This window comes from Symphalangus syndactylus, chromosome 18 (genome assembly GCF_028878055.3).
Source record: "Symphalangus syndactylus isolate Jambi chromosome 18, NHGRI_mSymSyn1-v2.1_pri, whole genome shotgun sequence".
NCBI classification, from domain to species: Eukaryota; Metazoa; Chordata; class Mammalia; order Primates; family Hylobatidae; genus Symphalangus; species Symphalangus syndactylus.
In genome coordinates, this window is record NC_072440.2 from 11,323,417 (window position 1) to 11,347,441 (window position 24,025).

The 24,025-nt window shown below is 57.8% G+C and overlaps 1 protein-coding gene across 3 annotated transcripts in view; it reads right to left on the reverse strand.

Annotated features, from left to right (window-relative positions):
* The window catches only part of TAFA5 (TAFA chemokine like family member 5), a 396,065-nt gene that overhangs the window by 355,251 nt on the left and 16,789 nt on the right, over positions 1-24,025 (reverse strand). The window lies entirely within an intron of this gene.

Consider the following 24,025-nt stretch of genomic DNA (forward strand, 5'->3'; position numbering starts at 1 on the left):
CTGCGAAATTTCATTCTGGCCAGGGACCAAGATGCCCAGAGGGTGGCCTTGAGTTGGGAAAGGGGCCCTAGGTGTCCTTCTCCCAGTCCCTTCCAGATCTTTCTACGGCCATCTCCCGAGGGCCTCACTGCTTAGGATGCGACCCCTTCCTGGCATTTCAGAACGTGGTGGGATCCAGCTTTGACTCAAATGACCAAAATACATCCTGCTGACATCTCCGATGGGCAAGGCCCTAGCTGGACCTCAGACTTGCAGCCTGGAGGCCAAGACGCTGAAGACCTCTTGCTGAGAGAGCCCCACCAGGGCCTGCCCTGGAGTCCTCACCCTGTGCCAGCCCTGCCACCTCCGTGCCAGTTGTGCCGGGGTCGCCTTCTGCAGACACAGGGCTTAGACACCACAATTCTAGGGTCCCAGGTGAGAGCCAAAGGTTTGACGGCTGCACCTCTCCCCCTCACACCTAATGGGAGACCAGGGCATCGATGAGACTTCTATTCTTTGCTCCTTGCACCTTAATTACTGCCGGTCCCCTCACCATTCCTCAGGACCACCTCCTCGGACCCCAGCCACTCCATCAGGCTGGGCGGCAGCAGGCACAGGCCTCCCAGGGGGTGCTCCCAGGGCCTCTGTTCCCAGAAGGACACTGCACAGGGGTACCTCTGCCTGCACCTGTCAGCAAACCCCCGTCCCCTGGCAGCATTTAGGGGAACAGCCTGGGGACTCAGCACCCTGGGCTCACTTCAAGCTCTACCACCCACAGGCGGTGGGACGCTGGCAAGTGTCTGGATGTGTCTTGGCCTCAACTTTCTCACCCTGGACATGGAGAAGATATGATCTCCCTGCTGCAAAGACAGTGTATGTCCTGTGTCCTCCAAATCCTAGGACTCATTCCTCGGATGTTCCCAGCCCGTCTTCCCGATGGGAGCCGGGGCAGGGGCACCATTCCTTGCTGAAAGATTTCAGGCAGAAGTGGCCTGGGTCCTTCCAGGCCTGACCTCCTGTGCCATCCTCCTCTTCTTCCCCCTTCATGGTGACCTGGAAGCCACGTGTGAGATGGCGGCTGCATTAGAGGCCCCCAGCGACTGGGTGGGCCATACCTTATGCCCGCAGCAGGGCAGATGCTAGATGTGACTTTAGTGTCTGCAGCCTGAGGTCTCCCATCCCACCTGCCTCACTAACCCCACCAGCGACAGTGCATAATCATTGACTGATCCCAATATTTTAAAATCTGAGATCAAAATACACACAGAGACTATCCTGAAGACACAGTAAATCCTTGCTGGGTACACGAACAGCCTTGGGATTGAGCAGGAGGGAAATGGTCTCTTGAGAACATGTGATACGTTTTTCCAACATGTACTCCTCGCCGGAAAGATCGGAGCTGTCAGGGCTGGCCACAGCCTGAAAAGGGTTGGAGTTAATAAAAGGTAAATATGGTGAAGATTAGACGTGCGGCCTCCATAATCTCCTAAAGAGTGCTGGCTGTGCAGCCCCGGAGGCGAGGGCCACATTTACATAATCTCTGTAGAAAAACCCCTGGAAGCCAAGCTTATCACGGTTCTGATGAGAAGAAAAGGCAAGGAGATCCCTCCTCTTCATCAGAGAACAGAAAGCACCAAGGGGTTCCTCGTCAGGAGGAAGGAGGCGGGGTGCACAGGAGCAGGGCCCCGGAGAGAGCCACCCACCTTCCTCCGGCTGCACAGTGACCAGCTGTGTAGACAGGAAATGGGAGCTCAGCTGCAGAATCAGACCCAGAAGCGTCGCCAGCTGTGCCGGCATGTGCTGGGCATGAAGTCCTGTCCATGGTGTGCCTGGCTGTTCCTGGCTGTGGGACGTCCACCCTCTCCTGCCCTGCCAGGCCCGTCGGTCCTTCCGAGGGAGTTAGGGGGTGGGAGGCACCTGCTGTCTCTTCCTCCAGGGTCAACCTCCCAGCCTCTCCTCCCAGGATTAGAGAGCGCAGTCCTAGGGGCAGTCCCAGACAACCTCCCTGTACGAACCGCTTTCTGTTCCCAAGAGGCATGTGGTCTCTGGCGCGAGGCTGACAGCTCAGCATGAGGGCGCGCTGGGGGTCTAAAGGCATTTCTCCTGCAGGCGAGGAAGGGAGGGTCCAGGCTAGAGTCCCCTGCACAAAGCCGGTAAGCTTAGGGGTGCAGGCCAGCTACCCCAACCTGATGCCAAAGCCAAACCAAGTCAGTAACCCACATGTCAACTGCACCTGCAAGGAAGACCCACTGTGGCCTCAGGGACCTCAAAGTCTGCCAGATCCCAGGCCACAGGGCACCAGGGCAGGTGTCAGGAGCCGCCTGCAGAGGCTGCAAGACTCACGTTGTCTGCAAGAAAGCCCCTCTCACTGCCCGCTCCATGGAGGGGACAGGCAGGCCAGTGCCCCAGGCCTTTCACCTGCCCAGTCTTCATCACAGCCCCACCCTGCTCAGGACAAGCTCCCAAGAGGCAGAGCCAGGGCAGGACAAGCCTGGGACTGGGGCTCAGCTCCTGCGGCTACACATCTGAGCTCCATGAAAGGCCGAAAGGGTTGGCCAGGGGCCTCTCAGCTCATCACAAAAGCAGGAGGTTCCCCATGCCGACCCACACTTCCTGGATCTGAAACAGGCCCAGCCACGTCGGCAGGCAATGTGGTGGCTCCTGGCTACCCCAGCCACCCTCTGACTGATTCCCTGAGACAGTCCACACACCCATGACCAGCTCTTGCCGCTTGGCATGTCTGTGAGTGTGGCCAGTCCCCTAACAAGGCTGGGGTCAGGGCGGGCAGGGGCACCACTTTGCACAGGGGGTCCCTGTACAGTGGAAGTTCAGTCTCTCATGTCACTGTGACATCTCAGCCACTTTCATTTGGAACCCGAGGGACATTTCTCCCCTGCTTTGTCGAACCCCATAGCCACACGCACTGGGGTCACCTCTCCTGCCCCAAACCTTATTTCCTGGGAACTCCCTCTGCCACCGGCCCCCTGAAGGGGTGGGCCTGGGGGTCAGGTGTGGACCAGGTGGCCATGACCCCCGGCCCAAAGACAGCAGGTCCCATGTGACATGGACGGTTGGACAAGAAAGACGGGAGCCCATTGGAGGAGGGTCGCCAAGCAGAAGGGATGGGAAGGGAGGGAGCCAGGGGAGCACTGGTTTCTTGCCCACCCTCTAGCAGGGGAGGAGACGGGAGGAGCCCTATCCACCCTGCTTTCCACTCTGAGCCTCAGTTTCTCTCTCTGTAAACCTGCAGCAGGTTCCCCTGAACCATCCCAAGGTCCCTGGCCAGAGTCTCCAGTGGTCAGCCAAGACTCGAAGCCAATCCTTTCAGTTGAATGCCGGCCCTAGGACAGTGCCCGGTGCATTCCCTCTCTGGGCTCTGGCAGGGGATGGCCCCTGTGCCCTCCGGAGCTTCCTTCACTCTGTGTTTTCTCAGGAAGACACTTCAGGGACAGGCAGCACAAAGACTCCTGATGCCCCATTTGTCAGACGACCATGCTCAGATGTCACAGGAAGGGAGCAGAGGAGACTTACACTCAATTTCTCATGCATGCAAAAATGCAGGTGATGCAGCCCCAGCCTCCTCCTCCTCGAGTCTCCATGGAGACAGAACAGGTGGTGCAGGTAATCAGTACAGGAGGGTCTGCAGACGCCAGGGCTTCCCTCACCCTACTCAGTCCAGCCCCACAAAGCAGAGGGCCCACGGCCTCTGCAGCCACAAGCTCAGTCCTCAGGGGGTGTCCAGAGGGCCCACAGCCCCTGCAGCCAGGAGCTCAGTCCTCAGGAGTTGTCCAACACCCCCTGAAGGGAGAAGGGAGGTCCCAGATGCCCCAACTCCCACCTGGAAGCTCTTTCTTCCAGAGTTTTCCTCCACATGTGCCTTCCAGGCTCGCTGTGACTCAAGGACTACAATCACTCCCAGAGTACCCATGGGAGGACGGAGGTCTGAGGGGGCCTGACCACACACACCCTCCCAGTCCACACACCCAACCCATCATCCTGTCTCTATGGAAAATCCTGATTCTGCCACAGTTCAGCCTGGTCGGAGACTCCTGGACTCCCGCCTGGACACCCCCATCTCCTGCCTGACACCCCCATCTCCTGCCTGACACCCCCATCTCCTGCCTGACATCCCCATCTCCTGCCTGGACACCCCCATCTCCTGCCTGACACCCCATCTCCTGCCTGACACCCCCATCTCCTGCCTGACACCCCAATCTCCTGCCTGACACCCCCATCTCCTGCCTGACACGCCATCTCCTGCCTGACACCATCTCCTGCCTGACACCCCATCTCCTGCCTGACACCCCCATCTCCTGCCTGGACATCCCCATCTCCTGCCTGGACATCCCCACCTCCTGCCTGACACCCCCATCTCCTGCCTGACACCCCCATCTCCTGCCTGACACCCCCATCTCCTGCCTGGACATCCCCGTCTCCTGCCTGGACATCCCCACCTCCTGCCTGACACCCCCATCTCCTGCCTGACACCCCCATCTCCTGCCTGGACACCCTCAACAGCCTCCACCTTGATTTTTCTGCCTCTACCCAGGTCCTAGGCATGCAGAGCCAGAGCGAGTTCTCAAATGTGAAGGTGGTTTAAGCAGTCACTGCCCTGCTAGGGCCCCTCAGAGGGTTCTAGTGCCCTCAAGGGCAAGCCCCCATCAGGCAGCTACCTTGTGCCCTGTGCGCCCCACCTGCCTGAGCCTTTCCCCAGGCTGGGCCTTCACCTGTCTCCCTGCTACCCCTCCCTTCTCTAGGTCACAGTGGGACTGTGTCTCCCAGAGCAGGGCCTCTGGTCCCCAAGGAAAGCAAAGGCAGGTCAGGGGCTCCACAGACCCCCCAGCTTCTCCCCCAGTGCTCCTGGTGCAAGTGCACAGCTGCTGAGTGGGGCCACGCCTACCGGCCCTGCACGCACACTTGGGACCACTTGGCTTCCAGGGTGTTCCTGGCTCTTTCCACAGCACTGACCTGCAATCACACTCACACTGTGTCTTTGTTGACTAAAAGCATCGGTTAATTACACAAACTCCCTAAGCACCCGACAAACCACAGTCCCCGAGGCCACATCACAGGTGGGGCAGGTGCACAGGCTCAGACTCCTGGGCTCAAGCCCTAGGCTCCTAGGGGGTGAAGACCACCGTTGATGGGAGCTGGGCCCCGTGAAGGAGTGTGGCAGGGCTGGGTGCAGTGGCTGGAGGTAGCCAGTGCAGGGTGCAGAGGTGCTGGGTTCCAGGGGCCGCCCTTCCAGGGGTGCCTCCTCACTATGGCCTTGGCTATGCACAGGCATTGGGGAACGGACCCTCAGAGCAGATCCCTTTCCTGGAGACACGATGCACCCAGGTGGCACTGACTCATGCCCCAAGGCCCTACTGGGGTCCTCGCCCCAACTCCGCAGCAGCCCTCAAGCTCACTCCCATCTCACTCCACTCAAAGCTTGCCAGGTACCAGGACCAAACCAGGCTCCTAATTCACGGGTTTCCAGTGCCTCTGAACTTCAATGTCCTTAACTGAGAATCAACATCATCGATGCCATCAGAGCCATCGAGGGGCCTGTGGAGGAGGAGAGGGCAGGCACAGGGGGGCACCAGGGGGCCCGGGTGGCCAAGCCGGCTCTGTCTATGCCACTTTCATCTGCCTGTCTGGTGCCCCGCACCAAGGGTCATATGACATTCCCGATTCCAGAGAGGAGAGCAAGTAGTAAAAGTGCATCTCAGAAGTGCCTGAAGAACAGCGTGCCTGGGAAGGCGGGATTGCACCTGTTAGGGCTGCCGGCATGTAACAGGGGCCTGAAGCCTCACGCCAGGCTCCATCTACCCGTGAAACATCTGGTGCATCTCAGTCACCTCCCTCTGACCTCCCAGCCACCATCGCCGGACCCACGGCTGCTCCCCTCAACCACATGACAGAGGCTGACCCAGGAAGGGTCTGAGCTAGGGCAGAGGCCCACAGAGCCCTGGATCCTCCTGCCACTTCCAGCCCGGGTGGGATGCGGCTTCCCACAGGGCTTCCAACAGGCCCTGTGGTGGGACCTCACCTCCCTTCCAGGCAGACTCACAAGAGCTGGAAGGAAGCTGAAAGTCAGAACCTGGCCTGTCTCTCTGCCCCAAGGACTGTGCACACATGTCCTTCCTGAACGTTCCCATCTGGAGGCCGTGCACGGGGAGTGGCCGGCTGTCTCTAGGCAGCTGCAACAGCTCAGGAGTCTGCCTCACTGTCCACGGTCCCATTGCCCCTCACCCCTGCTGCCCTGGCCTTGCCCTGCCCTATAAACAGGTGCCAGGCGACACCATAGCTGCTCATCCATTCAGAAACACAGGAGTACCAGCCGCGCTGGAAGAACTGGGCGAGTGCAGATCTCAGAGGCCCCCCAGGTCTGGGCCGCAGTTGGGGTCTACGTGGACCTTGACATTTACAGAAGAGGAAGTGATGGCCAGCCAGAGGGAGTGCCACGGGGTCGCCTCTGAGTCTGGCATTGCCCCAGAGCCACAGCCTCCAGAGGGTGAACCACACGGCCTGGTCAATTGGCCCAGGGGAGGCCAGCAAGGGCCCATGGGGCACTGGGCGGGGCTGTTACAATGAAGCCCCTTATATCTGAGTTCTCCAAATGCATACATCTGACTTTCAATAAATGGAAAAAGTAAAGTTATGGTGGCCCTCAAAATGAGATATAGTATATTAAGGGAAAGGAATCATTTAAAGAAAATCCCAAGGACAACTCAGTATCCTCCCCCTTTCAGAGGAAATGCAGTCCCATCTCACAGTTGATGTCATTGTTAATTTTTTCTAATAACACATTCAAGAAACAAAGCAAAACAAAAGAACCATCAACTCAGCATTTAGAACAACATATTTTGACAGCATATTTTTAAACTAATTCCCCTCTTCCAATGAAAGTGCCGTCTTGCAATCTTTCTAAGTCTATTCACTATGTACAACATGATTATCTCATTCTTCTCATGATGAAAACTCCGAGATACATAATGGCAGCGTGATCGACATGCAAATGCACTCAGGGACATTGTCTCTTCTTGTAAGGACCAGGAAGGAGGTACCAATGAGGATGCACCCGCAGGAGCTCCGGGGGCAGTGGCCGCCCTGTGTGGTCAGCCTCGTGAGGCCGACACGGAGAGTTAAACGGGAGTGAGCAAGGTGGCACGCAGAAGCCAGCCGGTCTCTCCCTTGTGGACCAGGGATTCTGAGGGCTCCAGGTGGCCAGTATTCAGATGTGTCTGGGGTGACAGCTCCTGGAAGACTTGGCTGGGGCACCTGCTCCTACTCTGCTCCCCTGAGAAGGATTTTGGAGCCAGCCAAGGGTACACAGTGAGGGATCCCTGCAGATGGAAAGCTCCCTCAGCCCCTGGCCAGGGTGCAGGGGACCTCCCCAAAGACACAGATGGCACAGTCCCAGCTCAGGGCACCACACACAAATGGAGGAGGGCGGCAGGGTGGACAAAGAGAGGAGGAGGCCAGACCAGAGTCCCAGCCCTGGACAGTCCCTTCATGCTGGGAGCACCCGGGCAGGGCCATGGGCATGCACCCCTCAGTTTCTCCATCGGTAAGGTGAGGCCACTGGCTCCCCTGGCAGTGACTGAGACCACCCAGGAAAGGATGAGTGCAGAGACCCCTGAAACTTGCCAAGGCTGGTGCCCGGTACACATTCTCCAAATCTGCACTGAGGGCCACTTGGTGCCCTTGTCCAGCCTGACAGTGATCTGGGAGGCAGGGCAGCGGGAGTGGAGACCTCAGGACACCTCGTCCACAGGTGGGGAGAGTAAGGAGGGAATGAGTCACACACATCTCCATGCCTCTGCAGGGGCGACCTCAGGACGCCTCGTCCACAGATGGGGAGAGTAAGGCGCAAATGAGCCGAGCACATCACGGTGCCTCTGTGGGGGCCAGGAGGCAGGGAAGAATAGGAGGGCTCGGGCAGGCAGGGCTTCTTTAGGCGGGGCACTGGGCCAGCAGCAGCAGCAGCTTCTGGGGCCCCGGCCTGACCCCTGAATCAGAAACCATGGGTTCAATCCAGCCATCTGTTGGTCCACAAGCCCCCAGGGGATTGGGATGCATGCTCAAGCCTGGGGACTGCTGAGGCAGAGGGTGGACCTGGGCCACCGAGTGGGAAGGGCCTCCGCCCAGGCAGAGGTTCAGCCGGGAGGGGGAAGGGGCATTTGCAAGAATGAGCACTGGAAGCAGAGTCCAGCAGGCGGAGCAGGCAGTGGGCACCTATTGGGGTGGGGGTGGGGTGTGGACCAAGCCCTCAGCGTTTCCAAGGGTCCCTGTGTGGAGGTCTCCAGGCTGCTCCCTGACCCCAAGGGCATCGGCCTAAGATGGGACCCCACACGGGATGCATCCCCTGGGCTGAGGGATGTCCCCAAAGAAGCTCATCTCCTAATCTCTGGAGCCTGTGAATGGGTCACCTTACACAGCAAAGGGACGTTTTTATATGTGATTAAGTCAAGGGTCTTGGGATGGGAGAGGACCCTGGACCCTCCAGGTGGGCTCCAACTCATCACAAGGGTTCTGGTAAGTTGAGGGGAGGCAGGAAGGTCAGAGCTAGGGAGAGAAGATGTGAGAACAAAAGCCGAGGGCAGGGCGGAGAGAAGTTGCAGCCCCACAGGCTCTGAAGATGGAAAAGGAGCAGGAGAAAGGGCCTGGCACATACGCCTGGCTCAACTACCCACAGGGAACCCCTGCCTGGATCAGAGAATGCCCCAGGAGCCTGAGCCAGGAAGGAACACCCTGGGTGCAGAAGGTCCTGCCAGAGTAAGGAAGACTCTCTCCACATTTCCCAGCAGGGACAGGGAGTCGCTGCTTCCCTACTCCTGGTGCAAAGTAAACCCCTCATCTGGCCGCCCACCCCTGCTGGCCCTGGGGAAGCTCGATGCAGGGTCTCACCCACAGGCTGGGGCAGCAACTCACCCGGGCGTCCTTGTCCAGGTGGCATGCGTGCTGGATCCTGCGTGTGAGAACTAACCATGCCCGATATGGGGGGCCCTGAAAGGGGTGGGCTGTGGACGGAGGCTCCAGCTTCCAGCCATCCCCAGTGTTTTGAGAGGAGAGGAGGGCTGATGCCTCTTCTGCATCTCAGGCTGAGAATGTTCCAGAACTTCCCGGATGCCACCAAGGTCCTGTTTTGACTGCCAAGTGTCCAGCAGGGAGGGCGTCCCTGACCAAGCGCCTAGGCCGAGGCGCTGCTGGACTCCTCAGGGTGGCCTTGGGGAATGCAGGGCAGGGCGTCTCCATCCCTGAGGTCTGCATGGAGCTCACATAAGCCTGAGCCTGGAAGAGGAGCTTCCTCTCCACTCCAAACGCCAAAGGCGCAGCCCAGCAGAACCTCCCACCAGCCCCCGCACTGTCAAATCCACGCAGGCTTTTGAGACAGAATCCTGAGGCCCGTGGAGATGGAGGCCCTGAGGTCAGCGTTGGAAGCGGTGGGCTGCCAGCCGCACAAAGGAAAACTGGGCAGACGGGAGGGAGGAGAGAAAATCCCGAAAAAGCAGCCATAATGGACTAAAATAAGATCAGAGGCAATAAAAAATGGGGGAAGGCGGCATCGCGCTATCTATCTTCCCACCCTGCTTCCGCCCTCTGACAGGCATCACAGGCCAGCCCGGCCGCGGGGCAGGCTGGGACCACGTGCGGTGGCAGCTGTGGGCACCTCGCCTGGGTGTGCAGTGGCAGCTGTGGGCACCTCGCCTGGGTGTGCAGTGGCAGCTGTGGGCACCTCGCCTGGGCAGCCTGTGGTGCCTTCAAAGGCCAGCACCAGCCGCCTGAGCCCCAGCACACTTCTCACCAGCCTCCTGTCTGCAGGGAGGATCCTGCGTCCACACCCAGACTGGCCTTGTGTCTGCCTGGCCTATTTTCAGCTGTTGGGGTCGGGCTTCCCACTAAAGCCTCTTGGTAGTAAGTCTGGGCTGCCCAGGAATAGGGGTTCCTGGGAGCGGCTCCTTCCTGGGCCCCCAGGATGCCTCCTTCGTGCAGCCCTGGCCCAAGTTGGGCACAGAGGGGCTGGGGTCAGTCCAGACGGCTGACCTGGCCCAAGCAGGCCTGAGCCTATGCCTAGGAGTGGCACCTGGGATGTGGCACCAAGCCCCGCGTGGGTGAAGGCAGAGAGCCAGGGCCCAGGGGCAGCCTTCGGGGCTCCCAGGAGCAGAGGAGGCCCAACGTTTTCCATCCAAAGCCTCCTTCCTGCTCAAGTAGCCAAGAGCCAGGAGATAAGTGATTCCCCTCCACAGCCCAGCGGAATGCCAGGAGCCGGCCACACAGGAGGGCCCAGGGGAGTTTGCTGACTCAGGGGCTGGTTTCATCCTACCCCGTGGGGTCCCCTGGATGGTGTGCAAGTGAAACTGGCCCTGTTGGAGCCCTGCCCACCGGCCCACCCGCCCTGTCCCGCAGCAAAGCCGGTGAGCACGGGAGCCAAGCACCACGAAGTGCCCACCGAGCCGAGGCTGCCTCCAGCAGAGGCTCTGCGCAGGGCGCAGCAGGGTTCTGTGGCACGAGTGGCAGGGGAAGGGATAGAGGCCCGTGAGCTGGAAGCCTTCACACTGGCACCAGTGGCTCCCTGGCCACCCCCATCCAGCCTGGCCATCCTCCACCGTGACCTGTGGGCTCTGGGTCTCCTGCTGGGAAGGAACCGACGCAGCCCCTCCATGGGGAGCTCCAGCGGCCGCAGCCCCTTCGGGCTATTCCTGGCCTCCCATTGAAAGTGTCTTGCCCTGTGCCCAGCAGCCCCGCCCTCCAGTCCCCCAGGACAGGGACATGGTGGACAGCAGACCCACAATATATTGGAGCTGGAGGGCCCTGTAGGGAGGCCTCCCAGCCAGAGTCACTGAGGGACAGGCCAGCCTGGGGGCATGTGGGCTCCTAGGGCCGACTTACAGTTGGCCCCTAAACTTCCACCCGCAGGCCCAGGTGACCCTCCACGAGTGGCCACAAAACCCTGGGCAGGCCCAGATGATGTCCAGGCAGTCTCTCCATGGCCTGGGCTGTGAAGGGCGTGGCCTTCCTCCCCGGGGCAGATGAGAGGACTCAGGCCCTGTGCCTGGGGAGGGCTTCAGGTTGCCTCTCGTGGGTGGGGGCCTAACCTTGCCTGGTCCTGCGCCCACCCCAGGCAGCCTCAGTTTTGGGAAGCGGAGGACGGGAGTGTAGAGTCACAACCACTGCCCCAGGGAGCCCACCAGCCCCCACCAGCCACTGAGGGAAGGAGACTCTAAGGCAGAGCCAAGCCCTGGGGCTGCCGGTGCCAGTGGATAGGAGGCGGCCGCCTCCGGACCTGGGGGGTCTGCATCCCCCCAGCCTGTGGGCACAGACGGAATTCCGGGAGCCTCACACCTGTTCAGAGCCCCCAAGGCAGCTGCTGCCCTTCCCACCTACAGATACAAGGCCCAGAACTGCCACAGGCTCTGCCACCGAGACCACAGGCAGACGCAGGGGACAGAGGGAGGGGTGGGAGGAGGTTCCAGTCTTGGACAGCAACCTCAGCCTTGGGCTGCCCACCTCCAGCTTCTACATGGGAAAAAACAAAAACAAAACAATGTCTTCGCTGTTTAAGCCAATGCTTGTCACGTGTTCCGTTACTGGCAGACAAATATTCTTGGAATACGTATCCTAAGAAATAAGGCCGCAAGGGAAGTAACCATGCCCTCCCCATCCGGAGGGTGGGCACTGGCTGGCCGGGAGCTCGGCCTCTGTCCTCCCTGTAGTCTAAACCCCTCCCCAAGTTTGGTCTGAGCAGAAGCTACAGCTCCACCTCCCTCCACACCCTCCACATGAAGCTCATCCTGGCCCCGATGTCAGCTCCAAGTTGACAGATGCCAGGTGAGAGCAGAGAGCCCTGCTAAGGAACCCCAACAGCACCCAGAGATGAGCACGAGGCTTTAATGACAAATTCAACGAAGACCGGGGCAGTTCCAGGTGGCAATCGAACCTTCTCGCCGTATTTACCTTTTACACCTAATGGATCGGGTCCGTCTGTGGCCACGCATCCTCCATCTCCCGTGCGGCTGGCTGGGATGGCTCCCCGAAACTCACATTTGTAATAAACGCCATTCATCGCAAGCGCGACACCCATCCTGGAAACAGCACTTTAGAATTTTTTTGTTTTTATCACCAGCTTAATGATGACTAATGCCTGGGTGATTATCTTGTGCTTTTTTTGTGTGGCACCGAGAACAAACAATATCATTAGCAATGCAGAAAGCAGAGAAAATGGGAGCCCGAGGTGGAGGCAAAGGCGAGCAAAAGTCAGACAGGAAGCAAGCTGGCTGCCTGGCAAGAGAGCATCTGCAAACTGAACCCCAGGGGTCCCTGGGCCGTGATCTGGAACCTTCCACTCCTCACTGCTTCATGTTGCAAAATAAAACAAACCCCAATCGGGAAGAGGGGTTCCTGGAATGCAATGACATTATTGTTTAAAAGTGCCCAGATGTGCCTTTAAGAGCAACGTCCTGCTGGGTAAATAAAGCCAGAGGAGCGATGATAGGGCAATAGCTGACGAAATGGGCCAGAGGAAGCCCGTTCACAGCCCTCCTCACACGCCCCGGATCCTGCACGGCTATGGCCATGGTGGGAAGAATTCAACAGGCAATTAATTTCCAAAGAAAATTCCAGCCTCCCACGCACACATCCCCTGCAAAGAGACATCTTTTGAACACAGGCAGAACTCAGCCACCTGGGCTCTCCCAGGGACTGGCTGCTTATGGTGGGGACAGGATGGATGTGGCCAACACATTCCCAGTGCTGCCTGGGCCGGGCTCGGTCCTGCCTGGATCACAGCCTGTCGTCCCATTCTGGGACCCCCCGGCCCTGGCCTGAGGGATGTGCTGAAGCTCAGGGTCTGAAAGACAGTGGGCTTTTCCCAACCTTCCGGACCCCCTTGTTTAGGGGCCCCTAAACCAGATGAGAGGACATGGAAGCAGTTTCTGGCAACATCAGGGAAGGCTGCCCATTCCCTTGGGCCCACCAGGCTCTCTCTGCCCCTCTGTACTGGTCTGAGAGCTCCATGCCCCCTCTTCCTGCCCATTAGGCCAAGTCAGGCCACCCCCAGCTCTGCCCCAAAGCCCCTCCACACCCAGCCTCTCTCCAAATCCCTCACATCCGTCTACGACCACCACCAAATTAATCTCAAGTCCCTGACGGCAGGCATTCTGGCTCTCCTTCCCCGACAAGGGCACTGCTGGGTGCAGGGGCCACTCCAGAAACACTTCCTCCAATAGGGTGTCCCACCTGCAGAATCAGATGGCAGTTGGCCACTTCTCCAGCCAGATGGGTAAGTGGTGGGTGTTGGGACAGCCTTGGGCCCCAGGCCTTCGGGGTGAGCCCGTGCACGGTGGAACCGACAGAAGGATAGATGCAGCCAACACATTCCCAGCGTCGCCTGGGCCGAGCGCGGTCCTGGGACCCTCACACCTGCCCCGAGGGTGGCGTGTTAGTGGCCTGTGTCTGCATAACAAAATCCCACAAACCCAGCATCTCACACAGTGGAATTATCTCCACACAGTTCTGGGGCCAGAAGTCCACAGAGTGTCGGCAGGGCCAGTTCCTTCTGGGAGCTCCAGGGGAAACATGGGCCTCCAGCTTCCCGCATGGCTGGTCCCCCCGCGGCTCCTCGGCTAGCAGGCCCGTCACCCCCATCTCCACCTCCATTTCCACAGGGTGTTTCCCTCTGGGTCTTAGTGTCTCTCTGCGTCTTCTAAGGACACCAGGCATTGGATTCAGGGCCCATCCAACTCTAGTGTGACCACATCTTAACTAATTCCATCTGCAACAACCCAACTTCCAAATAAAGTTACATTCTGAGGTTCCAGGGGACATGCATGTTGAGGGGACACTTTCCCACTCTGCACAGTGGCCCTGCCATTACCCTGTTTCCATGGCACAGAGAGGTTGGGTGACTGGTCCAAGGTGCAGCCACGACTGGGATGGGCAAGAGGCACGAGACCTGCTCTGCTCACCTCCCTCCTGCAGAGACACCGAAGGGCTCAGCTGCTCAGAACACTCTAGTTGCCCGTGAGGAACCCAGGGCTCCAAGAAGAACGTGATTTGCCTGCCACCGCCCCAGTTTCAGCTGAGCTGCTTCTGGTCCCACTCCAGGCCTCCCGCCTGTCCCCACCTCCCACCACCCATCCCTCTCTCATGGCCCAGCAGCCACAGGGGACCCACACTCCGAGTCTGCATTCATGGAGGGTGTCCCCCCGCTTCACATAAAAGGACATGTGTGCTGCCCGGGATGGCAGAGAAGACCCAGTGTCAGTGGCAGCGAGACGCCTGAGGGGCCGCCCTGGAGACCATAGCCTGTTTCATGGACGCTCCGATTCTGAGTCTGAGAAGCGTGGCCCCTGCGACTACACGATTGCGCAATAAACAGATTAGGGCATTAGGCGCCAGAGTTATTAAAAGTGAAAGGTCCTCAAAGGGAAGACGCGGGATTCTTGGAGCCTCTTTCTCCTACAAATATGTAATGAAATTTAAATTGAATCTGGTTTAAAATCATTTACCTTTTGACATCATGTATCAGTACGCTAAGCATCGGCTGAGAAAGCAAATAACCTTTCAAGCAGAATGAAAAATTACTCTGTCTCTTTTGATTCCATGTTAATTTTCAAATTTAAACTACCCCATAGCTCTCGGCCTGGGGTCAGCCACTGAAGGCTGTTGATTGTGCTAGGTCAAGGCTGGTGGGTGGAGACCCCAGGCGTCCTCCCTGCTGCACTGCAGACTTCAGCCCTCCCTCCAGGGTGTCCGACAGCTCTTGATGGACAGGTGAGCTGGGGGACCGCCGGCCACCTGGTCACTCCAGGAAGAAAGGGGGAAGGGGCGGCTCTTGTCTCCGTCCCTCCTCCAGGTGAGTGAAAAGTACCATTCTCCCTTTCCACATGGGTGTAAAGTGTCTTCAGGAAAAGAGGTGACACCGCTTGCCTGTCCCAGGGTGACCCTGGGCATAGCACTCCAGAAAGCTGGGCTGGAGCCTCGCTGGGTGTGACTGTGACCTTAGGGGACCCGTTTCCTCTGCAGGCTCCCTGTTCTCGTCAGGGGTCTCTCAGGGCTCCCCTCAGTCAGCCCTCCCTGCTGAGCAACCCTGCTCTGAGAGAGTCGACCTCCCAGGCTGGAGGGTAAGACCCGCTCAGTGACAGTAACGCCGTGAGAACTGTGGGTTCTTTCTGAGCCTTTGCCTCAGAATCTGGGGTTCTGGAAAACAGACAAGAGCCCTCGTTTTCCTGAGGGCATGGGCCAACATGGATGCGGCCTGTGCCTCCTTCCTGCGGAGGAGACATGGACGGACATCCCAGGTGGGGCAGGGGGAGGTGGACTCAGGACAGCCTCTCAGACGTCCCCCTGCCTTGCTTTGGGGAGGACGGGCACCTCTTTGTCCAGGCCTGGAAGGACTTCTAGCTCTCTGAATGTGGATTCTGGGGGGCAGGGGGCCTTATTCTCCCCATTTCACAGAGGGGAGGGCTGAGCCTCACAGAGGCCCCACAGTACAGGAGGGAGAATCAGATCTGAAACCCCAGGTCCAGACACCCAGATCCCACGCGGGCTCCTGTGGGTAACCGTCTCAGCTCCTGGGACCCGAGGGTGGAGAAGGCCTCCCAGACCTACCGGGTGGCCTGACAACGTCAAAGGAGCCCCCAGAAAGCAGCAGGGCTGCCTGGTGGGCCTGGGGGATTCTTCCTTGAAGTCCACTGCTGGGCCTGCCCATCCAGCCGCCTGTGACCACGGCCAGCGTTCAGAGAGGACGTGGGGCCCGGGTCCCCGGAGCCTGCTGCTATTTCTTAACTAGGGAGGAGACACAAAGGGGCTTTTCATGAGGCTGCCCCCGCACCGTCACATGTGAGCGCCACTGGGCTGGAAAACAGAGGGGGCTTTGCCAGAACCTCACCCCCACCCGGCCGTGCCTGCCCAGAGAGAGCGGGGGAGGAGCAACCAACAGAGGGGGCAGGGGAGAGGGAGGAGACGGCGCAGCAGAGGTGGCCCCGGGAAGCAGGCAGACTGGCCTCACTGCGGCTGCTGGATGTGGGGATCCCAGTGCCCCAGCCTAGGCCCGGGTCTGTGCGTGCCCCACGCAAGGGGCTGACTCCCACCAGGACGCAATTCAAGGCCTCTGGTGGCCCGGGGCCCGGCAGGCCATCAGAACCCAGATGCCTGTGTGCGGGACAGAGCAGCCCAGCGTCCCCGGTGGAGAGTAGCATGGGCTCCAGTGCCCGGGGCCAGGTCACAGTTTGCTCCTGGCATACCCTCTAGGAGCCTGGGCTCACACCAGCCAGCCCTCAGGCAGCTGAGGAAGGATGGCAGAGGCAGGGCATGTCCCAGGAGGAGGTTGGGGGGAGGGGTCAGGGCTGCTTCCCATCTTGCATCTGCCAGCCGTCCCAGTGGCCAGGACCCTCTGAAGTCAGGGACCCGGGACCTGGGACCTGGGGAGGATGGGGCATGCTGAGCACCTGCCGGCGCTGGCTGGGCCTGGAGTCTGTGCCAGCTGGGCCCTTTAGCAGTGGCTTTGGCTTCCCTGCTGGGGGCAGGAGAGAGAGGACCTCAGGTGGACGGCTGAGTGCCCAGTCTGGAAAGGCCTCTGCAGCCTTTGCTTCTGAAGGTCTGGGAGAGCAGAAGCTTCCGGGGCTGGGGAATTGCTGCAGGGGGAGGGATTGCTTCATAGGCATGGGGCCTTCTGTGGGGTGACGGAAACGAGAACTCCGCTACAGTGGGGTTGTACAGCGTGGTGGCTGCACTAGATGCCAGCGGAATGCAAGCTTTAACAGGGTTAATTTTGTTATGCGAATTTTAACTAAGTGAAAAATAAATACATAAGATGTTTGAAAGCCTGTAAGGGCAGCCAGACCCCTCTGAGAGCAGGACCTGGATGGGGTGGTGCACATCCCCACGGCTTTTCCCACCATGCACTGCCTGGCACAACTGAGGGCCACACGCAGTGTCCCGGAGGTGGGTCAGCGCTGGCCTTGCTGGGGGCTGCCGCCACCAACCTCCTGAAAGGCACTTGCCTTCGTGGCGGTTGTTTCTCCTCCACCTGAATCTGGGGGATTTCATGAAGGGCTACCCCTGTCCTGAGCCACACGCCCCGAGCCCAGACACAATGGGACATGAAGTAGAGGCCAGTAGAGACGTCCTGTGCAGACTGGCTTCACCCTGCAACGTTCAGAGCTGCACTCACCTTGCCATGGGTATGGCCTTCTCCAAGGCATTCCCAGGCTCCAACAGGGAAAAGGCCCACCAGCTCCCGCTGAGAGTTGGGGGCAGGGTCCCATTTCGTTCAGCAGCGAATGTCACAGACGATGGTGATGATGTCTGCACTGAATATTCCACTCACTTAAATTACACCAAAACCACGCGGCCCCGAGGTCTCGGTGACAGGAGAATGGGAATCGCAGGAATTAAATGGCACAAAGAGGGTGGATTGTGCTGAGATCACCAGGAAGAGTATTAAGAAAAGCCGTTAATATGTAGTTAAAAAATTCCTAATCTCCGCGAGCATATGCCGTTCCACCTAATTTTGATCAACTTAAACGTAAAAATGTCTCGGCGCCTCCACGCGGGTTTCGCCGCCATCTGGTTTAATTAGTCCTTGGGTAGCGCGCCATAAAGTTAATGGCAAGTGCGTTGCCGGGCCAATCAGAAAGCTGCGCTGAGGCCTTATTTCACCAAGTCTGTTTCTCCTCGACCTGCCGTTGGGTGAGGTCAAGGCCGGAGGGTGCTGAGCGGCGGTGAAGGCGGCGCACAGGGAGTGAGGCTGGGGCGGGGAGGGTGGCTGCCTGGGTTGCCTTTCCCTGGGTAGGGTGGGGGTCTCTGAGTTCAGCCCACCTGGAGGAAGGACACCTGCCCACCAAGACTGATGGAGACTCCTGGGGGAGCCAGCAGTGGGCTTGGAGAGGAGGACCCACAGAGACCCCCATCCCCTGGCCAAGGCCAGTTCCTGTTCTGAGGTGTGGCTTCAGCAGCCTTGCCCACTGTCCCCAAGTCCCTACACTGTCCCTTCCTCTGAGGCGGTGCCCTCCACACTCCCCGTCCCGCCTGGAGCCAGGGGCCTCCTGCTTGCATTGGGCATTGGATGCAGCAGGGCCGGGTGCAATGAGGCCTCAGGGGTGCCCTTGGAATTGGGCAACTAGAAGGTCAGGGGTCACCGTGGAAAGAGAGGTCCCTGAGGAAAGGAGGATCAAGGGAGAGCAGATGAGCAGGTGGGAAGGCAGGAGAGGAACTGGAAGAGGGGAAAGGAGGCCAGGGCGGATGGAGGAGTTGAGGTCCCTGTGGTCTGAGGTCAAGGCACTGAAGGAGAGGGGTGGAGTGAAGGTGACCCAGGAGAAGGGTCCCCTGCAGGGGTCAGGGGTCAGGCAGGACAGCGGACAGACAGCTGCGATCAGGTGATCCGCCTGCATGCAGAAGCCCACTGCTGAGAGGATGCTGCCTGCGCAACCCTGGACTCCAGCATTCACCAGCTCTGCACCTGCTTATCTGAGTCTCTGCTCCTTTCCAGGGAATAATTCCTAACTGAGGTTCTTCACCCACTGCTGAAGGGACGCTGCCTGCCCAAGCCCTGGGCTCCAGCATTTGTCAGCTCTGTACCTGCTTATCTGAGTCTTTGCTCCTTTCCATGGAACGATTCCTAAATGAGGTTCAGCCACTTGCTGGCTGGGAGGCCCGTGCCCTGTCCAACTTTGGACCTCTGTGTTTTCACCCCTAAAATGGAGATGGCAGTGCTTACCCTGTATGGTTTGGAGATCAGAGATGATTTGTGGAAACGCCACCCCGGTGTCAGCCCAGAGCAATAGCCCCATTAGTACCACGTCAACATTCCCAGATGCTGCCAGACATGAGTAGAACAGGAAGGTCACATGACCAGTGGATTTTCCCTTTTTGCCTTCTCTGCCAGGAAGCTCAGAGCTATGTTTTGTGCTCAGTTTTCAGAGTTCCCTGTAGTCTAGGACGGTGGGTCTCCACTGGGACAAGTCACCTGGCTGGCATGAGTTGGGGACTGACCCCCAGGCTCTCCACGCTGCCCGGCTTATAAGCTCCCTGGGCAGGGTCTGCAGGGCGGTTCCCGGTTTCCTCAGGACACTAAAGACCATGTCCTCGCAGATGTGGCCGAAGTTCTGGAGGGCCAGGAGCCGCGGCCACCTCAATTAACCCCACGTTGGCTGTCAGACGGAGAGAGCTGAGACTCAAAAGTCATGGCAAAGTTATTCCCTGGCTACCAAAATTAAATCTATGAAGAAGGAACAGGTTTTCAATGAATTTATTAATCAATTTGACAATGCCTGGGGATTGTAATATAAAAATAATCGGTTGGCCTTCTCACCAACGTGAGATGCCAAGAAGGTGTCATTTAATTTTCCAATGCCTACCACCACCTCCCCCCACCTCCCAAAACTTATTTTACGTTAATTGAGATGGAAGTTTTTTAATCTGGAATTTCTGAGAAGCATGCATTCATTTCATCCCGAGCCTGCTCATATATGCAGCGGCAACTCCGCGGCTGGGCCTGGGGTGCAGCCAAGGGCCCTGACACTAGCCTTGACCTCCATCCAGGCACCGAGCTTCTTTCTCACAGCCATGAAGTGCTTGGCTCCAAGATGGGGAGTCTGCACCCCTGAGAGACCTGCAGAGGCTGAGATCTCAGAGGGAAGTGACGGGAAAGGGAAGGGCAGGAGGAAGGGTCTTCTGAGGACTGGATCATCCCCCTTTCCTCCTGCCCTGCTGGGTAGCTGAGAGCCCTCATCCCAGCTGAGGACACCAGGCCAAGCACCTCTTCTTGGCCCCCACAGCGCCCAGACAGGGTTGCCAACTTCGGCCCTGGGGACCAGCACTGCAGGAGTGGGCAGACAGATGAGGTGGTCTCTGTGAGTCACTGAGGGGACCAAAGTGGCCCACACTGGGACTCCCCCCTTGGGGCAGAGCAAGGCATGGCACCTCCTCCTCCTGCAGACTGCCCAAGGCCAGGGCCCTGTCAGAGCCACAGGGCAGACACAGGCTGCGGGGTCGCACAGGCCTGCCCAGGCGCTTAGCTTTGCTTAACCATGTCCCACTCAGATCACTGGGCTGACCCCAGCCTTGGGAAGCCTCCAGGTCCTGGAGCTTGAAATGGGTCTGGTCACACTGCAGTTAGAAGCCGGCATGGGGTGGCACCCAGGAATCGCCAGTCTGTCCTTCTACGGGGGGGCTCTTAGAGCCGCCTGTGACAGAAGGCCTCTGAGTGATGGGAAGGAGCCGCACTCAACTCTGCACATGCGGTGAGCCCTCCCTTCATGTGGACCCGAGGGCCTTGGACACTGAGGCTTGAAGCAAAACGGCCTGTAACAAAATGCTTTGATGTCACAAGAAAACACGGTCGAAGGAAGCAGTGCTACTCCAGGACCTGCTGTCTGTCATTTTGCTGAAAGTTGCAGTTTCCAGCTCTCATCACCAATGCTGAGTGGGGACTTCCTGTAGATGGTATAGGGTGGGTTGACAACTTTCACGTTGCAGAGGTTCCCAAACCCCTTCCTTCCTTCAGGAAACCCTGTGCACATAAACAGGCCTGTGCCTGGGAAGAAACGCACCCGAGAGTGGCTGTGTCAGAGTGATCACATGTGTACAGCACATTCCCCCACCACAAACCAGTCTAGGTTTGGTACCATCCTTATTTCAAATGTTGTTACTTTCCTCTTGTTTTCAGTTAGTCTTTTTTTTTTTTTTTTTTTTTGAGACAGAGTCTTGCTCTGTCGCCCAGGCTGGAGTGCAGTGGCACGATCTTTGTTCACTGCAAGCTCCTCCTCCTGGGGTTCACACCATTCTCCTGCCTCAGCCTCTCAAGTAGCTGGGACTACAGGCGCCCGCCACCACCCCTGGCTAAATTTTTTTGTATTTTTAGTAGAGATGGGGCTTCACCGTGTTAGCCAGGATGGTCTCGATTTCCTGACCTCGTGATCCACCCGCCTCGGCCTCCCAAAGTGCTAGGATTATAGGCATGAGCCACCGCGCCCGGCCGTCTCTCTCTTTTGAGACAAAGTCTCGCTCTATCACCCAGGCTGGAGTACACTGGTGTGATCTCAGCCAGTGGTGTGATCTCAGCTCACTGCAACCTCCGTCTCCCAGGTTCAAGCCATTCTCTTGCCTCAGCCTCCCGAGTAGCTGGGATGACAGGTGCCCACCACTGCACCCAGCTAATTTTTTGTATTTTTAGTAGAGATGGGGTTTCACCATGTTGGCCAGGCTGGTCTCGAACTCCTGACCTCAAGTGATCCGCCCACTGTGGCCTCCCAAAGTGCTGGGATTACAGGTATGAGCCACTGCTCTCGGCCAGTTATTCTCTTTAAAATTCCACCTCTCCTTGAGCGGAGCAGAAGATGATCCTTTCCTTTCTTCACTGTGGCCGTGCAGTGAGAGGCAGCGAAGGGGCTGGCCCCACTGTCAGCAGGGCACCTCCTCCACCTCCTCCCACCAGGCAGCCTGCAGGGGCTCAGTGCCCTTGCAGCCTGGTCCACCAGGCCAGGCACACACAGAATCAGGGTGGCGAGGGCCCCTTGCCACTTTCCCCAAATCCCCACCTGAACCGTGGCCATCAGCTTCTGGTGGCCCTCCCTGCAGCTCTGTGCCCCGGGGCTCCAACCTTGGCCACCAGCCTCAGCCTAGCAATGGCAAGGAGTGAGTGCACCATTCCCCACAGCAAGCCTCGTTCCACATCTGTAGCCATTTCCGGGAGCCCACCTGACTGCTCAAGACCAGACATCACCCTCGGCTTCAGGGGACGCACCAGGCACAAGCAGGCAGTTGCCCTGTGGCTCTCCCAGCACGGGAAGAAACTGTCAGCACCGTCTTGTAAGGTTCCACAGGTGATGCTTCATTTCCGATACCTGGAGAGATGGGCCTGCGTCAGGGCCTGTGCGTGCTGGGCTGGGTGACAACCGTGAGAATGGAGAATGCCTTTCTAGGAGCTCAGGGGTTGAGCCTGGCAGAACGAATGGAGCTTTGCACAGCAGACGCCTCTATCTGTTGGGGAAAGCACAGAGTTTTGTCTTGACCTGGGCGAGGGCCCCTTGTGCGATGGAAACTGAGAAATGGCTTTCTGCAGACCTGCAGTGTGGCGCTGACTGAAGGACATTTTCCAACAACAGAAATGTGCTCCTGTCCTTATAAGCAGCCTCCCCTCCCCCTGGGAGCCACATCACGCCTCTCCCTGCAGACGCACAGCCCCAGGAGACAGCGAGGAGGAGGAGGAGGAGGAGGAAGCTCTGGGAAGCATCAGCCACCTGACCCAGTTTGCCAAGGAGCAGGAGACAAAAGAGGCCAGCCCTGCGAAGATGGCTTTTCCTGTGGGAGTCCAGGCTGGTCGGTTTCTCCACTGGCAGGCGGTGACCAGGGCCTGGGCTTCTCTCTCCTGTCCACACATGATGAAGAAGCGACAGGGGAGTCACTGGGGTCTGGGACCCCCAGCAGCCTCCTCCAGGGCTGTCCCTGCTTCCTGAGTCTCCCCACTTCCCAGCAGAGACCAGCTCTGGGTCATGCAATGTCCTGGTTGACCCTAAAACTGCTTGGAGTCACCAGGCGAGCATGTGCCCATAACAGATGATAGCAATATCCATGTGGGCCAGGCACATGGGGTGCTCAGCCCCTCCCTCCCTCATGTCAAGGAAGGGGTGAGAAACCCTCCAAAGATGGACTTTTGCAAACAACTAAAACTCATTTCTTTAATCCTCAAGTGCTTTTGAGTGTCGGAAGGAAGTCTATCAAATGCCTGCAATGCGCATGGCTGCCCGCCTGGGCAAGGTCAGGAAACAGCAGGAACACAGGCTTCAGAGTCCACACACATCCAAATCCACCTCTTCCTTGATGTTGCTCCTAAGCCAGAGAGCTCAGAGCACAGGGAGCATGGGGGAGGGAAGCCAGGGGAGCTTCCTGGAGGAGGAGGCCTTCAAACCAAATTTCTCAGGGGCTGCTCTCTGTTCAATGACACAGCCAGGTTCCCCCGCCCCAGAATACAGCATTGCCCTATAAGCAGTTCAGTGGACATCCATCCTGTTCTTTTCTCTCAGATCTGAAGTTTATTATTACAGAATGAAGGTTTGCACTCACATTTCCTTCTCGCAGCTACAATCACTAATAGCCAGTCTGTTTTCCAAAACAATGAACACTGAACATCAACAAAAGAGCCATGGTGAACATCTGGATGTCTTCTTTTGAGAAATATCTATTCATATCTTTTATCTACTTTCTTTTTTGTTGTTTTTTTTTGTTTTTTGTTTTTTTTTTTTTTTTTTTTTTGAGACGGAGTCTTGCTCTGTCCCCCAGGCTGGAGTGCAGTGGCGCAATCTCGGCTCACTGCAAGCTCTGCCTCCGGGGTTCACGCCATTCTCCTGCCTCAGCCTCCTGAGTAGCTGGGACTACAGGCGCCCGCCAACACGCCCGGCTAATTTTTTGTATTTTTAGTAGAGACGGGGTTTCACCATGTTAGCCAGGATGGTCTCGATCTCCTGACCTCGTGATCCGCCCGCCTCGGCCTCCCAAAGTTTTATCTACTTTCAATGAGATTATTTGGAAGTTTTTTTGCTGTTGAGTTCCTTGTATGAATATATTCTGTATATTAGTCCCTTGGAGGAAGAACCCGCAAATATTCTCGGCCATTCCACAGGTGTCTTTTTTTTTTTTTTTTTTGAGACAGAGTCTCGCTCTGTCGCCCAGGCTGGAGTGCAGTGGCGCATAGGTGTCTTCTTCACCACGCTGACTGTTCCCTTTGCTGTGCAGAAGCTTTTGAGTTTGGTGTAATCCCAATTGTCTGTTATTGTTTTTGTTGACTGTGCTTTTGAAGAGTCTTCCCCATAAAACCTGTGTGCAGACCAATGTCCCGAAGCGTTTCAGGTACGTTTTCTTCTAGCAGTTTCATAGTTTCGGGTATTCCATTTATATCTTTAATCCATTCTGAGTGGTTTCTTTATAATGTGAGAGACAGGGCTCTAGTTTCAGTCTTTCTTTTTTTCTTTTTTCTTTTTTGAGACAGATTCTTGCTCTGTCACCCAGGCTGGAGTGCAGTGGCGTGATCTCAGCTCACTGCAAGCTCCGCCTCCCGGGT